The sequence below is a fragment of the Sciurus vulgaris genome (assembly GCF_902686455.1).
Source record: "Sciurus vulgaris genome assembly, chromosome: 4".
Taxonomy (NCBI): domain Eukaryota; kingdom Metazoa; phylum Chordata; class Mammalia; order Rodentia; family Sciuridae; genus Sciurus; species Sciurus vulgaris.
The window spans coordinates 141369663-141384859 of NC_136464.1; the positions used below are offsets into that span (position 1 = coordinate 141369663).

Genomic DNA, 15197 nt, shown 5'->3' on the forward strand with positions numbered 1-15197 from the left:
CAAACAACTGATTCTGGTTGGGTTTTTGTTTTTGTTTTTGTTTTTCCACCCTGTAGTCTCCAGGCAAAATAAAAACCACAGCTGTAATAAATATTTTATTTCTTTTGTGCCAGACTTATGTTCATTGTTCTTCATATACATTAATTAGACATTAAATGTATCCTTCTCAAGAAGAGTTCACTGCTCTTGTAGCATGCATCACAGCCTCTGTCAACATTCTTCCACAAGGTCATAAGGTCAAGGGCAAGGAAAGATTATGCTCTTTATCTTCATAAGAGGTATTTTCACAGGAAAAATTGGCTAATATTAAAATTATTGTATAAAACACAAGAAAATCAAATGTTCTTGTAAAAAGATGTATATACAGTTTTACTCACTAGAAAAGGTATTATCAGGGCAAAGTCCTTTCTTAAAGCAAAAGACGTTAGGAGCCACCTGCAAATTAAAGTCTGTTATTTACTAGTCATTAGCCTGAATGTGTATGTAAGCCATGATATGAGAAAATGAAGGACTTCCATAGAAATTTCCAAACTCTATAGTCTCAGAGACCAGATAGATACTCTCCTGTTAACTGGTTCTATGCACTTTGCAAAATGTGTAGAATTAATACATTCATCTGGAAAGGTAACTGAGTTTTTACATGTGGCTCAAAAATACAAACTTCAGAAACACAGATATACTAACAAATTCTCACTTACTCCCAGCTAAACTCAATCTCTGAGCCTTAAAAAGATTTTCTAAACTGTTGGGAACAAAAATAAATAAGTAGCATTATACATCCACATCTGGCTCTACTACCATTCAGGGCATGTTAGTATAGACACTGAACATCTGGACAGGAGAGAAAGGACCTATCTGGGAGCTTCTGGCCTTCATGACAGCTGAAGTGCACTGTCTCCCAAACAGTTGTCTCTGCTCATCTGCTTTTCCCACTATACAGTCCTTCCATTTTCAACTATTTTAAAACAACAATCAACATAGCAAGTAATATTTATGGGTAGAAAGTTAAGTTCCTCAGGGATGTTTCTCCTGCTACTGTCCTACTTTAACCCTATAAGTAGGACAAATTCTTTCCATTTGCAGGGATGCAATTAACTGGTTTGGATTTTTCTGGCTTTTAGACATGGAAGTCCTTCCTATTTTCTGAGTCAGTGAAGAGATGGTTCTTGATGACAGTCTTAATGAAAATCATGAAAATAACCCACCATTACTCTTCCTATGAAAAGCATCCTTTGAGTGTTCAAAATTTTATCAAAGTGCTAAAGTGCATATGATGTGGGTGATGATAATTGTAGCTTCTGTGTAGAAATGCTTTCGGTATGTTGGTTGTCCATTGCACTTTAGACACCATATTTTTCACTTATTCTTCATAACCACCTGTAAAGTTGGGATTATGATTTTAATCATATAGATATTAAAGTATGAAAAGAGGTATGATAACATCCTCTCAGCAAACATGGACTCTGCCTATGTGCAGGCACTGTGCAGGATATCAGGAATGCAAGGGTAAGATTTACTGCACATCCCTCTCCTCATGGAGCTCACCAGCCATTGAGAAGAAATGAAAACATATAGCCAATGAGAGACAGAGATGGGAATGTGACCTAAGCCTCTTTTGAGGCCTGACCACAAAACAAAAACTAAGATCTCAGGTCTGACTCACTTTACCTTGAACTCAGCTGGCCCCATGGCATGCAGTATTGTTCAACCCACCCAAAAAAAAAAAAAAAAAAACAAAAAAAAAACCTCATTCCTTCCTCTTCTCTGGCCTCACTAGCTCCTTGCTGTCTGGCACCTTCCCTCCTCCTCAAGATTATGTACTTGCTGTTATCTGTTCCCAGAGTGCTCGCTTCCTCTGGTCTCACCCAAGCATTACCAGGTCTGCAGGACCCACCCCGTCACTGTATTGATGGCAGCTTCCCTCCTCTAACGTCCCCATTCTTCCCTCCCTGCTGCCTCATCCTCCACAGCACCTATCACCACCAGACCTGTTACCTATTTACTTATTTTGTAAGTAGCTGCCTCTCCCCAGTTTCGCAGAGCTGACTGCTTCCTACTCTCATTCACCAACTTTACATTGCTATTCTGAACTCAGCTGTGATGAGCAAACATTACAAATTTGGTTTTTGTTTTGTTTTGTTTTACCTGGGAGCCAAATTACCAGCACAGCGCTTTCTTTTAAGAATATATGGTCCTCCCCAACAACACACACACAAAAATAAACTTCACAAAGGCTGAGCCCAGTGCTTTCTCCACAGAACCTATGGTGTTTGGTACATTGTAGGAGTAAGCTAAGAATTAGTTAAATGAGTTAATATTTTATTGCATCTTCTGTACTCGGACTGACAATAAGAGCTCCACAACCCCAGGCTTGTGTTTTTAGAACTGTCCTAAGGTTTATTCTCGGGTTGAGAAAGGTGAGCCATTCCCAAGGGGTGCTCCTCTCCACCTGTGTGGTTCATGCACTGAAGATACAAGCATGTCAGAACACCTCAGTTTCTTCATGTAACTCCAAGTGACAAAAGGCAAAAGGGCAAATTGGGAGAAGCACAGCAAAGCCAGGTTTTACTTTCACTGTACATTTTAAATACTAAACTGCAGTTGATGTGGTATGCTACCTATAAAGTCAAAGGAAATGTTAGTTAAAATTGAGAGAAATGTTTAACAAGACTTCTCTAAAACATGGTGTTTGGAATGCAAAACCATTTATGTATTTATTTTTAGGATTCAAGGAGCAGTTTGAGAGGCTCTGAAGGAAACAGCAAGCTGATGAGGATCTGCAGAGGAGACATTCCTTCAGGCACACAGTGCATAACTCAGTGGTGAGTAAAATGTCTCTATCAGACAGAACACTGCTGACCCACTTTAAAGGGTTAATGGGGCCTTAACTAGTTTTAAGTAGAAATACTAAAGTGTTAGTGAGCTTGGGAACTCCATGGAGGTTGGAATTCCATGGGGAATGCGGGGAGAGCTTGTGACAAAGATAACAGAATCGAAGCACCGGACTAAGAGAGCAGGCATACTGTCTGTGCTCAATGTGCAGAGATGTTCCTTCTCTGTAAACAAAGCTGTTTTTCTTTACCTTAATCAACACACCTTTAATAATCTGTAACTGTGTATCTTATTGGTAAAAAAAAGCTCCTTATATTTTTTCCTATTTTTCTCCCACTACCAGTGGAAGCAAAGTAATGCACTGTTGAGAACAAAACTACCAAAGGTTGTGGGCACTAGGAGGACCCTGACCTGATTCCTGTGTGAGGCTTAGAAAATCCCCAGTGCATCAGGCACATTGTTTCACATAATCTGACCAATAATTCTGTAGATCAGCTATTATAAAACTCATTTGCTAACTAGGGAAACAAAAGTACACGGCAGCTGCTGCTCACCACTGAAGGGTGATTATGGTCCCTGACATCCCAGTCCTCAGATTCAAGACCCTTCTGCTCCTTCTAGCAGGTGATGCTGGTTCTTGTGGACAGAAGTCCAGCCTCTTCAAGGGTGATGACAGATGTGGGGAGATGTGAGGATGCCCTGGCCAAGGCAGGGCCATCGTGTGGAAGGTCTACAGACCTCATCCTAGGTGTTACCTGGCCAAGTCTCACCTGAGTTCAGCTGGTTGCATAAGGCTTATGACTATGGCACCAACTTATGTGCAGAATCATCTAAGAAAAAGGCACATATGACACACAATGTCAGGGAATGATTATACATGTGACACCATCTTTATATATCTTCCTTCATTAAATGTCCCTGAAACTCTTGAAATATATCCTCTTCACTATTAAAGACACCTTTGTAACTGAGTTCATTTTATTATTACTATTATTATTATTGTGTGTGTGTGTGTGTGTGTGGTGTTGGAAACTGAACCCGGGGCCTTGCCCCTATTCAATCCTAGGCAAGCGCTCTACCACTGAACTACATCCCCAGTCAAGTAATTAAATTTTTAATTCAATACATGAAAATATCATGTCATTTTGAGTGTTGAGAATGGATTAGAGCATGGGCATGGTGATGTGACATTTCTGGTTGAGTTTTCTGATAACAGGAGTACTGGACATTTAACAGTGCAATTTTTCCCCAAAACTTACAATTATTCCTATTCTGATCTGTGTCACAAATATTTTACCTACTAACTAAAAAACACTGTGCTATGTGTCAAAGGATATAAAGATGCATAATAGATGATTCCTTCCCTCAAGATATCACCAATTTAATGAAAAGATGAAAATCTAGAATACATTACCAGAGTATACCTTCTGAAAAAGCATATACTGAATAATATGCCATGCTTCCTTGGAGACTTCAGGTCATCATTATGAACATGCTGTGCAGGATCACAACAATAAGCACAGGTGCAGTTAGAAATGAGTGCAGCACAGAAGCTAAGGGCTACTGATTACAGGAGTTATATGAGAATTGCCTTCTGCCTTCTCAGAAAGCAGGATGGGGGATGGATGGATGAATGCTCAGATACTTGGTTTATGCCTAATAGTGTGAGCCCTCACTGAGGCCCAGGAAGCAGAGACCTAATCCTGCTGAGCACTCTGTAGGCTCGAGAGCTGACTCCTTGTTGCTGGGCCTTTTCTCCAAAATCAGCATCAAACCCCCCCCACCTCCCTTTTATCACTGAATTTCTGCACCACCCATTCTAATCCAATCTCTGCCAATTATTCTGCTATCCATCACTCCGTTCTTAAATTTCAAAGTGTAAAAAATGCTCCCCCCACAGAACCTGTCACAGAGCAATCAACACTAGAGCCCCTTCCTCTTTACTACATAGTCCAATCCACCTGACATTTTCCCCTGTCTCTCCTTTCAATGACCAGGCTGGTACATACAGATACTCCTCCTCTTTGAGGTCAGCAAAAGTGCAAGTTGTAACCCATTACCTTCCATTTATGCATATCTGTAAATAAAGTTCTTTTTTCTTTCACCCCTGCATGAGGTACTTACTCGTTGTGCTTGACTTTGTGGAAATAACTCATTTACTTACTGAATAGTTTGATAGTTTATAAGTTCCTTATTATTTTCATAAATGTTCTCTACCCAATGGTTCTAATTTAATAAAAAGTCACTTAGCTTTATTTATATTTTCACAAGTAGCTTATGTTTGGATAGAATAAATACTGCCAGGTCTCAGGTGTGTTGTGGACATACAATTCAAGCTTTCTAGAGGCTGTATCACCACCATCCTGATGCTGCCTACTCTCATCTCGTGACCACAACCCCACAGATGAGATGAAAACCTAAGACACAAATCTAAAAGGCAAAAGAATTATAAATTAAGGCACATGTAGCATCTGATTTTTTTTTCCACGTAACTTCACACTTGCAATTGAAAAAAAAAAATTACTTTCTTATGTGTAACAAATCATGTCATTTTATTTTAATCTCCTTGCAGACTCTCATTAACACTTGCACACATAATTGCACTGAAAAGTGATAACTTTTACATTATTATGGCATAAGAATTAATGTAAGGTGCTACACAAATATTAAAAGTGACATTTACAAAAATAGGAAAGAACATTAGTCCTCTATACTCTTGGGGACTTCATTTATGAATTTTCCCTATCACATGTTCATCCAGAGAAGAGCTAGATAATTTAGTGGTGGGTTCCAAACATATCTTTGTAGAGTTGTTTTATCAGAAAATAAATTCCTATTTAACCCCTGCCCCCAGTTTTGAAATAATTACATGAAAATCCCAGTGTTTCATTTTCATCCGTTTCAAATTTACATGGAAGACTCTCAAAGGCTGAGAACTGCAAAGTACCCATTACTGCACATGATATTAACCATCTGCTTTGGCCAATGGAACAGGGTCTAAATGTTTCTTCAATGTAATATTATTAAGTCAAAGTGTTCTTGGATTTATGTAATACTTCGGCAACATTTTGTAAGTGATATATCAATTCTAGTTTTCCTAAACTGGAAAAACATCAACTCTCACAAGTGATACTTTTCTAGTGCTCTATCTTTTTCAACGATGTATGTTTGTACTTGCTCACTTGCCACCTCTCCCTGTTCCCATGTTGCTCACAATTGTGGTGTGTGTGAGAGATACACACATGCACACACATACACAAAAACCTCGGAATTGATCTTGAATCATGTGGGTGCCCAGAAAGACTAAAGGTTTGGAATCCATTCCAACTAGTAATTTAAGGAATTTACTACACAGAGTTTACTAAGCAGAGTTGGGAAAAACTTATTTTTTGTTAAGGAGTGTGTGTGTCTTTATGTTTGGTTACCAGTATTAGTTCACACACTAGACGAATATACCGGTTCACATAGTTTCACAGAGTTTTGGTTACTCATTGCTCATACCCAGGAGGGTAGAGGTAACTCATAATGACAGTTACAAAGTTACAAAACAAATTCCAAAGTTCTTTAGCTTCTTGACTTCCAAGTTAAGACATTTCCCATTTTTTCACAGTCCTGTTTCTCAATTCAGTTTTCTTTTATGATTTATTAGACCAAACAAATTCTTTCAAAGCAGAACAACAACTTATAAATTTGGATGTTAAAAAGTAACTCATTGCCAATAAACAAGCTTATACAAAATACTACTTGTAAGGATTTCCACTGAGAGTGAGCTGTCAAATTCAGGTGATTCTAAATTACAATGGTAGTGAGGTTTACTGTTACATTGTGCAAAATACTCAATAGAGTTCAGCAATGCCAATGATTTTTCAATATTGTTATAAAAACATTCAACATAGTTCAACAATGGCAACAATTATTATTATCCCTTTCCTTCCCTTGAGAGTTATAAATTTCACCTGTAGAAACCCCAGTTGCCTGTAGAAACCCCAATAAGCAGGTGCCTCATTTCCCATTTTCATCAATGAAACTCCAATTCAAAATGACCAGGGAAACCGCTATTCCTTAATCCAGCACTGTTCTCCCAGACACACACCTGCACCCTTAGATCCATCTGTCCAGCAAGAAGAATCACCGTCTTAGAAAAACCCTTCAGTGTAAGTGTTTAAATGTTGAATGCCAGATACACACTGAAGGATTTGAAGCAAGAAATTTGCAAACATGACTTTATCACACATCTGGATGTCTGAATACATCAGTCATTTTGGATTTATTTTACAATGAGAGAAATCAAGTCGAGACCTATGCAGTCTCGAAGGGCCACTGAGACCATGATGAAGACCTATGATACTCCCTCAAGTGTGGCTGACGCCCTGACCTTATTAAGAACACATGTTTCTGGCATTTGATACATCTTAAGTCAGTGATTTTAGCCACCTGGGAAAAAACATGTTGCACCATGTAATTTAGGTCACTTCAACAGGGCCACTAGAATCTACTGTCACCATTTCTAGGGCACTTTAGAAATGCTTCTTTGGTAGAGCCAAGTTGCACAACAGTGCCAGAAACCACAGAATGTGACTTAACAATCAATTACTTGTACAGTTTGCAAAACAAGTAAGCTTCTCAACAGTTGGGAGCTTTGCCCAGAGGCCAGGCTTGCCCCTGGCATGGTACCTTGCTCTTCTTCATGAGTTCCAGCAATGTCACATTGCTTTCCAGCCTGCTAATGCACTGGCCTCATAAACACAGATTCCCCACATGCTCTCCAAGAGTCTGATATCACATTCAGGACACTCTCTTTTCCTTTTTGCCAATTCTGCAGTTTTTTGTTTTTTCGTTTTTTTCAATCACTCAATGAATTATGGCCAATAGTCATCTTCAGTATGAATGTTAATACTGTATTATTAAAGAGGTCTTAGTAATTTGTTTTGTGGGCAGAACTGACTGACATGGGATGAACACATAAAAGGAAGCCAAAGAAAAAACATTTCAACTCCTATGGAAGCTTAGCTCTGGAATGCACTCAGAGAAAACAGGCTGAGCACTTTTGAACAGAATGGTGCATGCTAAAGATAGGAAGGGATCTAAGTGTTGGTGGGGATGTGGGGAAAAAGGTACACTCATACACTGCTGGTGGGACTGCAGATTGGTGCAACCACTATGGAAGGTAATATAGAGATTCCTCAGAAAATTCTGTATGAAACTGCCACTTAACCCAGCTATCCCACTCCTTGGTTTATACCCAAAGGACTTAAAATCGGCATACTACAGTGATGCAGCCACATCAATGTTAATAGCAGCTAAATTCACAATAGCTAAACTATGGAACCAACCTAGGTGCCCTTCAACAGATGAATAGATAAAGAAAATGTGGTACATATACACAATGGAATATTACTCAGCCTTAAAGAAGAATGAAATTATGGCATTTGCAGAATGGAACTAGAGAATATCATACTAAGTGAAATAAGCCAATCCCTAAAAACCAAAGACTGAATGTTTTCTCTGATAAGTAAATGCTGATCCATAGTGGGGGTGGGTAGGGAACAATGAAGGAACTTTGGATTATGCACAGGGGAATGATGGGAGGGGTGAGGCATTAGGGATGGGAAGGACAGTAGAATGAGATGGACATTATTACCCTATACAGGCATGATTACACTACCAATGTGACTCAGCACCATGTACAGCCAGAGGAATGAGAAGTTGTGCTCCACTTATATACAATGTATCAAAATGCATTCTACACTCATGTATAACCAAATAGAATAAAAATAAATACACTAAGGAAGATAGGAAGGGCTCACAGCAGATCTGTGACCAGCCCCATTGATGATATTTGAACACATTAGCAAAATGCAGGTTTACCCTGAATAGATCACTCATCTTCTTGTGAATCACTAGCTCTGGAACCATACATGAGAGAGAGTTTTCTTGATGATTGAGAAAGATAGGGAGAACATTTGTGTTCTCGTTGATAAATAGCTCTAAATGAACAGGAAAAAAAAAAAAAACATATTTCTCAGTGCCCCAACTGTTATAAAGCTATAAAGGGATGATTTTTTTTTTTTTTTTTTTCACTAAATGCTTAGGAATAGAACTTTGGGTACTTTCCAAAAATGTAAAGCAAAAACAGATTTCATGGCTCCTAGAAAGTTTTTACTCAAGAATTCTTTGCACTATAGACTTGAAAATTAATGCTTTTACCTCCAGGGCAACTTGCATAAAAACTTAATCTGGTAACCAATTCATTTCATAAACTCTCCACAGTGTTTTCCTCACGGTGACTTTTGCGACACGATTCCCAAGACAAGTCAGCTATGCTGACTTAAGTCTGTGTCTTTAACACAGCTCAGGACTTGGCCCTATTAACACAACACAAAGAACATTTATTTAATTTCATCTACTGCTATTACTCACCTCTTCAATATCATCAGTGCAAATAAATGGTAAGTGTTAAACCTGACATTTGGTATTAATTTTTTCAGTACTGGGGATCAAATCCAGGACCTCAGGCATGCTAAGCAAGTGCTCTACTACTGAGTTATAACTACAGTCCTTTATTAAGTATTTCTGAGTGATAAAACATATTGAGAAATATTTGACTGATAAGTATGTGTGGTAATACATATGTTAATTAGCTCATTTAGCCATTCTACAATACACATAAATACAACTTCAAAACATGTTGTACATGTTAAATAGACAGTATTTATCAATTAAAAATGTTGAATAACAATTTGCTCAGTTGACAAAATACATACCTTAATAAATTTAATCAATTGCTTCTGTCTTCAAAAGTTCATATGTTTTAGTTAAACACAGGTTCTCACCAAGTGGTGGTACATGCCTGTAATCCCAGCAATTTGGGAAGCTGAGGCAAAGGATTGCAAGTTTGAGGTCAGCCTCAGCAACTAATGGTTATAAAACTCATGCTCAATGGTCAAAAAACTGGGAGATTATTGTCTAAGATTTAGAATAAGGCAAGAATGCTCATTCATGCCACTTTTATTCAACAGACCACTGGAAATCCTAGCTAGGACAATTAAGAAAGACAATAAAAGTTGCCCTACGCAACTGAGCAAGACCTTATCTCAAAATGAATATTAAAAAAGGGCTCGGGATGAAGTTCAGTGGTAAAGTACCTCTGGGTTTAATTCCCAATACCAAAAGGAAAAAAAAAAGTTCTCAAGAGTTCATCATTTATGCAGTTAAAAATGGCTCAGTTTGCCAGGTGTGGTGGCACACACCTGTAATCCCAGCGGCTCAGGAGTCTGAGACAGGAGGATGACGAGTTCAAAGCCAGCCTCAACAAAAGCAAGGTGCTAAGCAACTCAGTGAGACCCTGTCTCTAAATAAAATACAAAATAGGGCCAGGGAAGTGGCTCAGTGGGCCAAAAAAAGGCTCAGTCTGCTAATAAGTAGAAGGTTCTTTTAGGATGTGAAAATTAAAATATTATAATGGTTGCACAACTCTGTACACACTAAAAACCATTAAATTGTATAATTTGAATTTTATGTAAATTATATCTCAACAAAGCTATTTTTTAAATGGATCAATCAACATTAAGAGTTTGTTGAAAAGTTCAGAAAAATTGATAAACTTCAGCTAGATTAAGGAAAAAAAGAGAGAAGACTCAATCCAATATAAGGAGAAATACATTACGACTGAAGGCTGAGACATTTAAAGGATAAGAGATCACTACATGTCAACTAGTTAGATAACCTGAAAGAAACTGATACATCCTTGAATCATATATCCTGTGAAGAATATTTCATGAAGAGACAGAAAATCTAAGCAAACCTACAACTAGCAAGAATACTGAATCGGTAATTAAAAATCCTCCTGAGAAAGAGAAACTCAGGACAAAAGGACTCTTCTGGTAAATTTTAACAAAAATTTAAAGAAATAATGGCCATCCTTCTTAAACTCTTCCAACATTTTGAAGAGGATGGAACACTTCCAAACTCATTTTTTGAGGTCAGTATAACTCTTATCCCAAATCCAGACAAGGTAACAAAAGAAAAGAAAACTACAGGACAATATCACTGACAAATACAGCTGCAAAACTCTTGGATAAAATGATTGCAAGCCCAATTCAACAGCACATTAACAGGATCATGCACCATGACCAAGCTGGATTTATCCCTGGGATAGAAGGATGGCTCAAGATAGAAAAACCATTCAACTGATAGACAATGTTAACTGAACAAAAGATAAAAATCACATGATCATTTCAATAGATTAAAAAAAGATTTGACAAAATTTCAACAACTTTCATTATTTAAAAAAAGACATCAAATTCGGTATAGAAGGAAATTACTTATATGGAAGAAAATTACTTCAACATAACAACACCCATGTATAAAAAGCCTACAGATGACATCATACCCAATGGTTAAAAAACTCGAAGATTATTGTCTAAGATTTAGAATAAGGCAAGAATGTTCATTCATGCCACTTTTATTCAACAGACCACTTGAAATCCTAGCTAGGACAATTAAGACAATAAGTAACATCCAAATGTAAAAGAAACGTTAAAATTACCTGTGTTCTCAGTTAATACAGAGTTTATATTAAGAAAACCCTAAATTACACAATTACACACAAACCCCCCCAACACTCAGGATAAATGAATTCAGTAATTTCAGGATATAAAATCAACATTTAAAAATCATTTGTTTACATACATTAATAATGAACAATCCAAAAATGAAATTAACAATCTCATTTAAAAGATCATCAGAAAGAATAGAATACTTGGGAATAAACAAATGATAAGTGAAAGACATACATGGAAAACTGAAAAATGTCACTGAAACAAATTAAAGACACAAAACAGTAGAAAGACTTCCTGTGTTCATGGAACACAGCACTTAATATTGTTATAATGCTCATACCACCTGAAGCTATATACAGATTGAATGCAATCCCTATCAAAATGTCAATGGCATTATGCATTAAAAATAAAAAACTCTAATATTTATATGGAATCATAAAGGTCCTTGGATATCTGTAACAGTATTGAAAAAGAACGGCAAAGTGGGAGGAGGTCTCAAACTTCCTGACTTCAATACATCATACAAGGCTACCATAATCAATACACTATGATATTGGCATAAAATGAATGGATAGACAATGAAACAGAATAAAGAACTCAGAATTTCAACAGGGTACCAAGATTTCACATGAGACAGGATACTCCTCAACAAATGATGCTAAGGAAATTGAATAACCATATGCAATAAAATGAAATTGGACTTTTATATTATACAAAAACACAATCTAAGATGGATTAAAGACTTAAACAAAAGATCTGAAACTATGAAACTCCTAGAGGAAAACATGGGAGGGAAATCTTCATAGCATTGGTCTCAGAAATAATTTCTTAAGCATGATACAAAAGCACTGGCAATGAACACAAAAATAGACCCAATGCAACTACATCAAAGTAAAAAAGAAAAATTCTGTGCAGCAATTAACAGAGTAAACAGTCAACTTTACAGAATGAAAGAAAATATCTGCAAACTATACATGTCTGTTCTCATTTTTTCCATTTGTAACTACTCCATTTGGAATTTATTAGGGTACAAAGACTATGTATACATATAATTTGAATAGCCCCATAATCATTAAGAACGTTAGATTCACATATTGAAAAAGAAAGAAAGAAATTTCCAGGCTCAGTTGGTTTTCCTTTCAATATACCTAATTTTAAGGGACTTTCTTCTAGACAACATAGTTGGTTCATGAATTTTAATCCACCATCTATGTTTCACCAAATATTTTAGATTATATGCATTTAATGTAATCACTGATGTATTAGGACTTAAGTCTGCCATCTTATTATGTCCTTCTATTTTTCATTTCCGTTTCATGTGTGTGTGTGTGTGTGTGTGTGTGTGTATTTAGTGAGACAGAAATTTAGAATTCTATTTTATCATAGTATTTTTTAATTTTTTTTTTTTTTTTTTTTTAGTGATTCTTCTGGATATTACAGACCTTGTACTAGTGTCATAATTTAACAAGTCCTAGAAGGTATAGAAACCCTACCCATTTTAACGTATCTGCCTTCCCCATTTAAAACATAACCATCAGCAGGGTGAGGTGGTACAATCCTGGGATCCCAGTGGCTTGGAAGGTTGAGGTATGAGGATCAAAGCCAGTCTCAGCAAAAGAAAGGTGCTAAGCAACATATTGAGACCCTGTCTTTAAATAAAATACAAAATAGGCTGGGGATGTGACTCAGTGGCTGAGTGCCCCTAAGTTCAATTCCTGGTACAAAAAAAATTAAAAAAAAAAGAAAAAAAACTAAATAAATAAATAAAATATGACTGCCTTAAATATTTTCTTTATGTTGAGAATCTATCTCAATGTTATCATTTTCATTCAATCACCAAGCATGATTTATAAAATTCAAAAGAAGGAAAGCCTAACGTATTTAGTCATGTTTTTGATTACTGTGTTCCTTCTTCCTTCTTGATTTCCCGAAGTCCCTTCTTTTATTGTTTCCTTCCCATTTGAAGAACTCACTCAAGCTATAATCTGGGGATAGGTCTAATGAATAAAATTCTATTTCCTATTATGAGAATTTCTTCAGTTCCCATTTACTCCTGATGGATCTATTCACAGAATTTGGGATGAATCCTTAGCTCTTTTCTTTCAGCAGTTGAAAAATACTGTGCCACTTCCTTCTAGCTTCCATTGCACTTGAAGAAAAATATGCTGTACTTCTGTTCTTTCCCATAGGTAAAGTTTTGCTTTCCTCTTGCTCTTTCAAGAATTTTTCTAGAACATATTTTTTCTAAGTTTAATTATAATGCCTTGGTGTAGATTTATTTATTGTTTGGAGATTAACTGGTTCCTTGAATCTATAGTTTACATGTCTTGTCAAATTTGGAAAGTTTATAGCCATTATTTCTTTAGGTACTTCCAGCACTGCCCTCTTGCTCCTTCCTTCTAGGACTTCAAAATCATAAATATTAGATCCTTTCTTATAATCTCATAGGTCCTGAAGGTTCTGTTTTTTATTACAATTCTACTTTTTCTCATTGTTCACATGAAGTGAAATTCTGTCACTATGTCTTCCAAATTGTTGACTCTTTCCTGTCTCTCCACTCCATTGTGCTGCTGAGCCATTTGCTGAGCATTTAATTTCAGTGATTATATTTCCATTTCTAAATTTTTAACTTGGTTCTTTATATTTTATGTTTCCAGGCTGAGACTTTCTTTACTTGGAGTTTTTTTTGTTGTTGTTGTTTTGTTTTGTTTTTTGTTTTTTTCTTTTTTCCAGTTATTCATGTGTTTGTAATTATGAACTGAGGCATTTTTTTCTCACTTTTCTCAAGACTGCTTTAAACTACACGTTAGATAATTCTGAAAGTCTTTTCAATATTAGAATTTATTGGTTGCCTTTTTTATACAATTTGAGACTTCCTGGTTCTTGGCTTTGAGTGCTTTTTCATTTGAAACCTAAACATTTTTATATTATTCTCTGAGACTTTGCATTTTATTTAAATCTTCTGTTCTTACTGGCTTTTCCTAACCCTACTCCAACAGGAGAAGAAAGGATACCACCTTATTACTTTCAGGTGGAGACAGAAGTCCAGGTTCCCCATTCAGCCTCCCTGGCATGGGTGTGGTCAGGTCACAGGGGTTTTTTCCCTGTGTTGCCCCTTTCCTATTTTTCTGGCTAGATATAGTAGGATTCATCAGGGGCTTTGTTGTCTGTATGCACTTGCATTCCCAGGTTGCTGGCTTCTTCGGTATCAAATCTTGGATACATGCAGCAAGAAGAAAATGGAAAAAAATTACTGGTTTGACGTCCCTAATCACCTTTCCTCCTTTTCTCCACCATTCAGGATCTTCTTGTGTTTACTCTATATATAATGTCTGGAGGTTTTAGATCTACTTAATGGAAGAAAATAGGGACAGTCTATCTATTTCAATGACTGGGAAGCTTGTGTTTTTAATTTAAATAACTATCACCGAATTTCTTTCCATAGATGTACCAATTTACATTTACATTTCAGTCAAACCAATGATATTTCTGCAGAGTTGACATAACTCTATACCATTGGTTTTCATTGCAGAAATCACCTTTTGCCATTTATTTTTACCCTTACAAATGTGTCTAGGTTATTCAGGTTCCATGTCTGCCACTTCAGAGTCAACTTAATGATTTCTTATAGGAAATTGTAGGGTAGAAAATAAATAATGACATACAGAAATGAGCTTCTAGTAGATGCCTCCTTTCATCTGCTTGCCTCCTACCCAGCCTCTGTGGATCTGGTCTGAAGTCTATTAGTGGAGCTTTACTAATTCTCCTCTACTTACAGAAATAAATAGTACAGAGTCCTAGGAA

At 36.7% G+C, this 15197-nt stretch overlaps 1 protein-coding gene and 1 long non-coding RNA gene across 18 annotated transcripts in view; one reads left to right on the plus strand and one right to left on the minus strand.

The window, feature by feature from the left end:
* The window catches only part of ENOX1 (ecto-NOX disulfide-thiol exchanger 1), a 531147-nt gene that overhangs the window by 374803 nt on the left and 141147 nt on the right, over nt 1–15197 (minus strand). The gene's annotated exons all lie outside the window — the stretch shown is intronic.
* The window catches only part of LOC306659438, a 49520-nt gene continuing 36424 nt past the window's right edge, over nt 2102–15197 (plus strand). The window contains exons 1-2 of the long non-coding RNA XR_013763292.1: nt 2102–2515; nt 2725–2822. This is a non-coding gene — a long non-coding RNA (uncharacterized lncRNA). The remainder of the gene's footprint in view (nt 2516–2724; nt 2823–15197) is intronic.